Source organism: Melanerpes formicivorus, unplaced genomic scaffold (assembly GCF_026170545.1).
Source record: "Melanerpes formicivorus ecotype bairdi unplaced genomic scaffold, bMelFor1.0.p_v2 SCAF_39, whole genome shotgun sequence".
NCBI classification, from domain to species: domain Eukaryota; kingdom Metazoa; phylum Chordata; class Aves; order Piciformes; family Picidae; genus Melanerpes; species Melanerpes formicivorus.
Window position 1 is genome coordinate 167,221 of NW_027142391.1, and position 8,264 is coordinate 175,484.

General features: G+C 43.7%; 1 protein-coding gene across 9 annotated transcripts in view; it reads right to left on the reverse strand.

Annotated features, from left to right (window-relative positions):
* The window catches only part of SLC45A1 (solute carrier family 45 member 1), a 50,804-nt gene that overhangs the window by 41,917 nt on the left and 623 nt on the right, over positions 1-8,264 (reverse strand). For 3 of the 9 annotated variants that reach the window (XR_010989707.1, XM_068158086.1, XM_068158087.1), the window contains exon 1: positions 6,704-8,100. The exons of 2 other annotated variants lie outside the window; for them this stretch is intronic. The gene's annotated coding sequence lies outside the window, so the exon portion shown is untranslated. Of the gene's footprint in view, positions 1-6,703; positions 8,102-8,264 lie in introns of those variants that run through there. 4 more of the 9 variants (XR_010989708.1, XM_068158090.1, XM_068158088.1 and 1 more) reach the window with 3 other exon arrangements.

Consider the following 8,264-nt stretch of genomic DNA (forward strand, 5'->3'; position numbering starts at 1 on the left):
CTGGAAAAATGTTTGGTGGTTTTTTTAATGTAGCATATGAAAGAAAAAGTCATTTAGGTGTTTTTTTTGGTTGTTGTTGTTTGGGGTGTTTCTTTTGGGGGGTTTTGGTTGGTTGGTTTTCTGAGGTGGGGTGGGTGATCAGGGGAACACAGAATCTATTTTTAGAATTCTATCCATTTTTATGTCAGGTGTGAGGACACTGAAGAGTACATCAAGACCTGCGGTCACGTTTGTCCCTCCTAAAAGCATATTTTTTTTCCTACAGCACTAATAACTTCCAGTTCACCCCCAACTTCACAGCAGAGCCAATACACATAAAATACTAAGTGCACATCCTATTCAGATGCTTTCATAAGAACATAAGTAATCAAGGAGCTTATTTTAATAGAATTATGTGCAAAGGTAATCTGTCTGTCAGGATTTGTACTACCAGGGCATACATCCACAGCTTTGCTTTTCCTGCCAACTTACATTGGTGACAGCTGGATAGTCCAAAAAGCACCATGAGGTTCAGAAGCACAAACCAAGCAAAAGGAGTTTACTCTGCAATATTTCTCAGTGCCTCAAAGCAAGACCTGTGTGGGTGTTAGGAGCAAGCACAAGAAAAATCTCATTTTCTCTCATCAGGGTGATGAATGAAGTTAGAAAACCAAACACTAAGGAAAAAAGGGGGAGACAATTTGGAAGATCAAAAGAGATTGAGGAATGTCATACAAAACATTTGTTGAGAATGACTGTGAGCACACCAGCTTTTTCCCCTTACCTGCTTTGCAGCCAATGCAGCTATGCATAAGTGCAGTTAAGACTTGTCTTGTATGCACCCATGTATGTATACGTACAACTGATGTGACATACACATTTCACGGTGAAAAGCTATTCTCATGCCTCAGTTCTCAGTTTGAAATGTTTTGAGGCAACCTGATCTTAAAGGCATGCCCTTATGTTTTTTCCTCTAAACCTCACAAAGGCTATTTAGATCACATACATAACCTTAACTGGAGACACTAACATTTAAAAATACCTCCAAATAAACATTTTAAATGCCAGCTATTTAATTCCATGTACAGACAAGAGCTGAAATTCAGAGATGTTGATTAATCTTTTTTCACTGGTCGCATTGCACTTGTGTTAACAGCTTCTCTAAAAATCAGTGTTCATCAGTAGGCACAAAGAGGCAGTCAGGTAAGCATGCATTAGGCTCTGGAATTAAAGATGTCATTCAAAACCAGACATTAGAAATACACATCAGATTTTGACAGCACAAAAAATATCAGAAGCAAGTTCAGCAACATAGTCTCACTTTGTTGGGGATGTCTGTAGCAAGGGATCAGTGCAAATACAGGCACACACCCCAAAATATAAGTAGTCAGACTGTTGTGTCCCCTTTCACACATCCTGTTTGGGCAGAATCTCAAATATGAGCAAAATCTACTTTATACTGTAAGACTCAAGATACCAAAGTACTGATTTCCACAGTGATACACTTAGAACTGTTTCCAAATACTGTTTCAATTGAAATTACTGGGAAGAGAACCCCCTGACCAATACCACCAGCATCCTGCCTGCTCATTGCTCTTACCTCTCTGGCACCACACACTACTCCACCCTCAGATCTTGTAAAATTGCCTTCCTCTGCTCTCAGAGGTCTCACAAATATCCACCCAATATATGAGGCATTCTAAACTTCTCTGGGCTGTGTTTCAGTGGCACACTATACTTCTGGGCTGTCAGTTTTGCTTACTACTTATTCTGTAGGGATCATAAGCCACGCCTATTGATGATACTCTATAAATAAAAAATTTTACCAAAATAGCAGACTATGACTTTGCCTTAAAAATGATAGAACACACATCAAAAAGGCAACAAAACCCAACATTGCTGCCATTGTTTTCAGTCTTGGTGAAACCTGCCACAATTATGCCTGTAAAATACGAATGACTTCCAGGGTTGCCAATACAAAATACTCAACAGCTAAAACTGATGACAATATACTAGTTATATTTCAAGACTTCCCATTTGGTCTTGACTAACAAACATCTGTCCACATCAATCCACACATCTCATGCTGCACAGTACAACATGGTGTGCTTGGAGATAGACTCACTGAATGCAGGGCTTCAGCAGCATATGCTGCAGTGCACCAGATCAGCTGGGACCAGCTCCTGCACACACAGCCTACCTGATCTAATTTATGTCCCTTGCCTTGGTGTCTTTGATAGAGTAATCAACTTTACCCTGTGTAAGGACTAGTTCAGAGGCCCCTGCACCATATATGCTCCATGCAGTTGGAATACCAGTTGAGATCTCTTGGCGCAAAAAGAAATCCTTCCCTGGCAGGAATAAGAGACACTACACACTCGGAGCGCTTTGCAGTTTTCAGATGCAAGCTCACTTCAGATGTTTATCAAAGCCAGCATACAAGATAGGGTGTAACAGCTCAAGATGAGCCCTGTGTCACTATTCATACAGCTTCCAGTTGTTTTGAAGAACAGCCACTGCAGACAACTCTATCTGCTAAATAATGCGTGAGTACATCTTCTCATTCTTGGGCTGTTCAGCTTCACCACAAAGACATCATCTATATGGTGAGATGATCACGGCAGAAGAAAGCACACCAAAAGAGAAATAGCATAGTAAACAAAGGTGTTGAATGGACAAAGGTGGTGAATGCAATGAGCATGTGAGTAGTGAAAACGAATTTCAGCGGTGCTGCAGACCCTAACACTGCACATGGCTTGATTCCTTGAACATCCCCCAATATGTCATTATGTACAATACCACACTTGTGAGAAACACCGTGCCTAAAGGGCATAAAATTACAGTGAAAGCAAGCCTGCCGGCTCTGTAAGGAAGGCGATGGGATGCACCAGGGCAGTTAGACTGGGATTTGAGTCAGCTCATTTCTGCAGATCCACCCAACATTTGGCAGTGAATCCATTTCTCAACACTGCCCTAAAAGCATCCAATCTAATGGATTAAGTGAGCTCTGCATATTTCACCAGACTAGAGCTTGGCTTCCTGGAGGCCGGTTCATGTGACCGAGAGCAAGAATGAACTCGGCTTGGGGGGACCATACAGCAATGCCCCTGTAGCAGCAGAATGGACATAACATTTCTGCGAGACATTCAAATATTGTAGAACAGATGGTAAAAACCAAATGTGGCTGTAGCCATTTCTGAGGAACACAAGTGTAAATAGCCAGCTATTTTTAATTTATCAAGTTCCACCCTAGTGTAAAGCTGCCATAGAATCTGTGCCAATCTGTGTGTCCTTTTTTGATCTCTTCCCTCACTCGGTTTATGCTTATGTACTGAAAAAGTCTCAGCACATGATTACCCCAACCAGGCAACATGTCTTTGAAATGGCTTTTTAATCTAGACTCTCCACTCCCTGACAGACTGACTTTTGTAGTATGTCTGTATTTGCTGTCTAGACACTTGAATATGCTAACCTCTAATTTAGCCCTCCTTTACTGACCCATGAGTTTCCTCCCTTCTGTGGGTCTTCTGGCTAAACTGGAAATGCAACAGACTCATTCTGCCCTTGGTGTAACTACTTTCATATTCATCTGGCCAAAGTAAGCACATGTTCCTTGTTCACAGCAATGATGAATCCTCACACTGAAAAAGTTTTGTAATGCTCTCCTAACCATTCCCTTATTTACCATCTATGAAATAACACAGTACATTCCTTTCCTTGGAAGGGTTTGGGACACATCTGCAGAAACAAGGACTTGAGTTGACTCTTGTAAGCAGAACTAAATCATTGTGTATCCAGACACAGACAGAAAAGAATGGAATACAAAAGAGAAAGCAAAACACAGATATATCCTAATAGCAGTCATATTGCCTCAGATTCCAAGGTTTGCTTAACCCAATACTGTCCAATTCTACCAGCCTCATACAAGGCACTTCACCTACAGCCTCTGTCCCTAGTTTTTGAAGCCATGTAAAACTTCTGGCATTTGCAGCATTCAGAGATGTAATCAGGGTACACAGATGTGAGCTCACAGAAGCCAAGCTATACTTCCATTTTAGATAGTGTGTTTGCCTCACAAACCACTTCCGTATGCCTGAAGCATAAAAGATTGGCTGTGTCGGTCTCTACTGAGAGGTTAAAATGCAATTTAGTGCTATCCAATTGCTTTAAAGTCTAGCTTAGAGTGAATTTGCACAAAGCTTTGAGTAATGGCCTCTGCACAAAGCTGAATTTCAGCACTAGGTCTGCACAGCAGTATGCTGTTCTCCTTGCAAAGCGAGAGTCTGCATTGCTAATCTATGGATATGTCTCACACTCAACTCACTGTCTCTGCCCCTTCCTTGCCTTGCACATCTACACATCTTTCTTTATCCCATAGTAAGTACCACAATATACAGGATAACATCTCCTGTACCATGAGAATAGAAGTATAAACTGCTTGTGATTTGGGCAATATGATTTCTCCACACACATAGCAGCACATGAGTTTATCACTGCTGCACCACAGCCTCAGACTTGTTATCACATCAGTGACACTACAATTCCCATGCATCCCATACGTATTGGGGTTTTTTTCTCCTCAAAGGAACAGATGCTCAGGCTGATTTCCTTCACTTCAGGGTGCTAAGTGCTGAAACTTGGGTAACTAAGAATTTTATAGTCTTTGTACTTTGTTTATATTATTATAATGCATGTATCAGTAGAGTAAAAGAGTACCATGAAGACTCATTAACCTGTGTACTCATATGTAGATCCACTCTGCCAGACTATCACAAAACAGAATGGAAGATAAGGACCTGAAAGACATATGAAATCAAACTACCTAATGATTGCACACTGTTTAACTTCTACTGAGCAAATCTTGCTTCTGCTTGAGCTAAAGGCTGTGATTTTTAAGACATAAGAGGGATGTGACAACTTACTGACTTTGGAAGTCAGTATCCACTCTCAGATCAATGTGATGAATTTTATTCTGATGAATAACAATAGAATTTGAGACTTCTCACGATGTAAAGATTTATTCTTAGACCACTTTCTGCATTACTGTTTCCTAAGTTTTCTTTCCCCAAGCAATCCCTTACTGAAGGGTTCACAAAGGCTACCTGAAGAGCTGAAGTGAAAGACAGACACAGCTTTGCAAAAGTAGTTCTTGAAGGGCTGCAGTATCTACACCACCCTCATTCCCACAACTAGTCATGCAAAAACTAGCACCACCACAACCAACTTCACATTTCATTTACTCTTCAGAAAAGCTTTTCCTCTCTGATGACTTACAACAATTACCGTCTCTAGTCATTAACAAGGCAGAAGAGTGTCTAAGCTATTCATTCCCTTTCAGGTAACCAGACCAGAAGTGCACTTACCAGAAAACATGTAAAAAAAAACTCCCAAGCTTCCTGCTTGAGAGCAGCTGCCATAAATAATTAGGATTAATAAATAACACAGCAGCAGCTACTGTAACGAAAAGTTATTGTTTAGAGAAGTTGACTCACAAAAAAGAAAATAAAATTCATTACTATCTGCAGAATGTCCATACAAAAACTACAGCTGATGTTGAATATTCAAAATATATCTATTGCTTCCCTTGCTAGTTAGAAGTTTTGCTTTCATCACCTAGCTTCCTAAAGATATGTTGCTGTTCACTTCTTTAGCTGCTGCTTACATTTATGCCCAGAAATAGCAATCAGAACTTGTGAGTGTTGAAAATGGGAAATATCAAGGGAACTGAGATCATTCAAAAGGCTTAAGTGGCAAAGCAAGCCAGAAATTAAACTCTGATCAGTATCAGAAGGATTCCTTCTGCAAATAGAACTCTTGAATAGAAGGGAATAGCATAAGTGATTTATTTTTCTTTGTCCCAGAACTCGGGCACTTGCTAAATACAGAAAAGTCTGACATCCATCTCCAAAACAGAGTACAAAATAAGTCTAAAGCATCTTGTAATACTGCCTGAGCTGTTTTTTTTTTAGCAGACTTGTTATTAACTACTATTAACCAACCAGAATGACCAAGATTACTTAGGGGTTAGTCTTTAGAGCAATTAGCAAAGAGTCGTTTACGCATGCCTACACAACTGCAAGGTAGTTTAAGAATCCCAAAGTGACTTCATATTGCAAAGAAGGGAGAGAGACAAGGATGTAATAGTTTCCTGCATACAAATATGCACTAAACACTTTTATTCAGTAGAACAATCATAAATTCAAGGCAGCAGGGTTTCAACAAACAAAGGGCATAGGGAAAGTCATTCAACAGTAAAAGATACAAATTCTATTACATGCACAGGAACTAAGTCCTAAATTATCTAACAGAGCAAACTCAGGCCTGCTGATGGAGGTAGAGAGGCCATAGGGAAACACCTGCAAGGAAAGTCAGAACGGCTTTTTCCTGAAGCAAAGACCCTCTGTCATAAACAAATTAAAAAGCAAAAGGTCTATTATTCCTCATGTTCCATTATAGACCTACTGCGAGAGTTTGTCTTTCTGAAGCCACGGTCAACACACTAGGAAAAAAAGAGTTTGTCTCCTGCATCCATTCATAACAACATTTAGGGCTATTTGCACCATCAGCAAGTATGTACATCAACAATTAAAAGGAAAACAAACAAAAAAACAAACCACCACACACCAAAAACCAAACCAAAACACTTTCTCAACACATTTATGCAACCAGAACAATTTAAACAACTCGTGTTGCATGCAGTTTATCCACAGAAACAGTTACTCACAGTCTTCAAGTCCAGAGCAACTCAAGTACAGCAAAGCGTTTGGAAGATGACCTTTAGTATGTACAGTTCAGCACGAGTTATTATAACTCCATCAACAAGCACTTGCTCTGTCCAGCAAAACTAATAAAACCAAAACAAACACACACCCAAATTCGCTCTGGTTTTGCTGCAGTATATAGCACCACCTGCAAATGTTCACAAGTCTTTACATAGCAGCTTTCATCAAGAACCTCTGCCTTTTCCCATCGCAAATGCTGTCTAGACACAGAACACCCTGCCGAGTCTGTGATAACGAACACGTAAGTACTTAAGATGCCAAATAACGCATCACACATGAAGGTGAATTTATTTCAACACAAAGTTCAAGAAAAAGGAAATTTGCAACAGCAACTCCTACAATGGTGAAAGCTTTGGTTGTTTTTTCCTTCTGAAGGTACCTAAAGACAAGCGCTCCCTGTGCTTACAAGAACACTGCGACACCAAGCGCGGGGGGAAGCCAGCTTCCGCGCCGCAGCAGAAGAGCTGCGGCAAGAGGAATCAGAGCACGGCGGCTCCGGCTGCACGCCCTTCACCATCCGAAGGAGAGGGGCTGCGTACAAGCACCGCGCCCCAGGGACCGCCCGCTGCGGAGAGCCTGCTCAGGGAGGGAGAGTGAGTGCTCCCTGGTGGCGGCTGGACGTCGAGAGAAGCGTCCCAGGGTAACCGCTCCCGAGCCGGGAGAAGGGGCATCCCGCCGTCCGCACGACGGGACCTGCGTGGAAGCTGAGCGGGATGACCGGCCGCGGCAGTGTCGGCCGCTGGACGGTGACATGCCGTGAGGCAGTAAAACGAGTATCCGCCGCCAGTCCCCCGCAAACAGGGATCTGGTAACAAACAGGTCACTGAAACAGCGAGCAGTTCTCCTAAAATATTAGCGCACAGCTCAGGCAAAGCCGAGCAGATGCCGCGCGCGCGGAAGGACGCCGAACACTCGCGAAACAGGCATCTGCTCAGTGCAGCCAGCAGGGTTTTACCGGCGCTACCTCCCCGCTGCGCGAAGGGACGGAACGCGAGTGCTCGCGGTGCGGTACCGCGCCACCGCCGCGCTGGCCGCGCTCCCCAGCCGTTCCTCGCTCGCGCAGCCAGGCCACGACAAAGTCGGCAGCGCCTCGGCTACCCCTGCCAGGAGCTCACTCGACGAAGGCTCCGGCCCCTCTCGTTCAGCTCAGACACAGGTGGCCCCGCAGGCCCGCGCGGAGATGGGGGAAGCAGCACAGCAGGGACGGCGCCAAGCCGGGAGCACTGCCTGGAGGACACATCGCATATGGGCTCACAGGAACGGATAACACTGCCCAGGCCCAATGCAGTCCCCGCTCCCTACCCGTACCTAACGAGGCCCGCACCCTCCTGACAACACCCAACTAGGAACCACCGAAACACCTTCCCAGCCCACGCATGGCCATTGCCCCTTTAAGGCGTTTCCCTACGAGAGCGCAACGCACGAAGGGCCGCGCTGGGGCGGGGCTCCCTGCCAGCTCCGCCCCCCGGTATAAGAGGGGCCGCCCGCGAGCGGCGCGCCAGT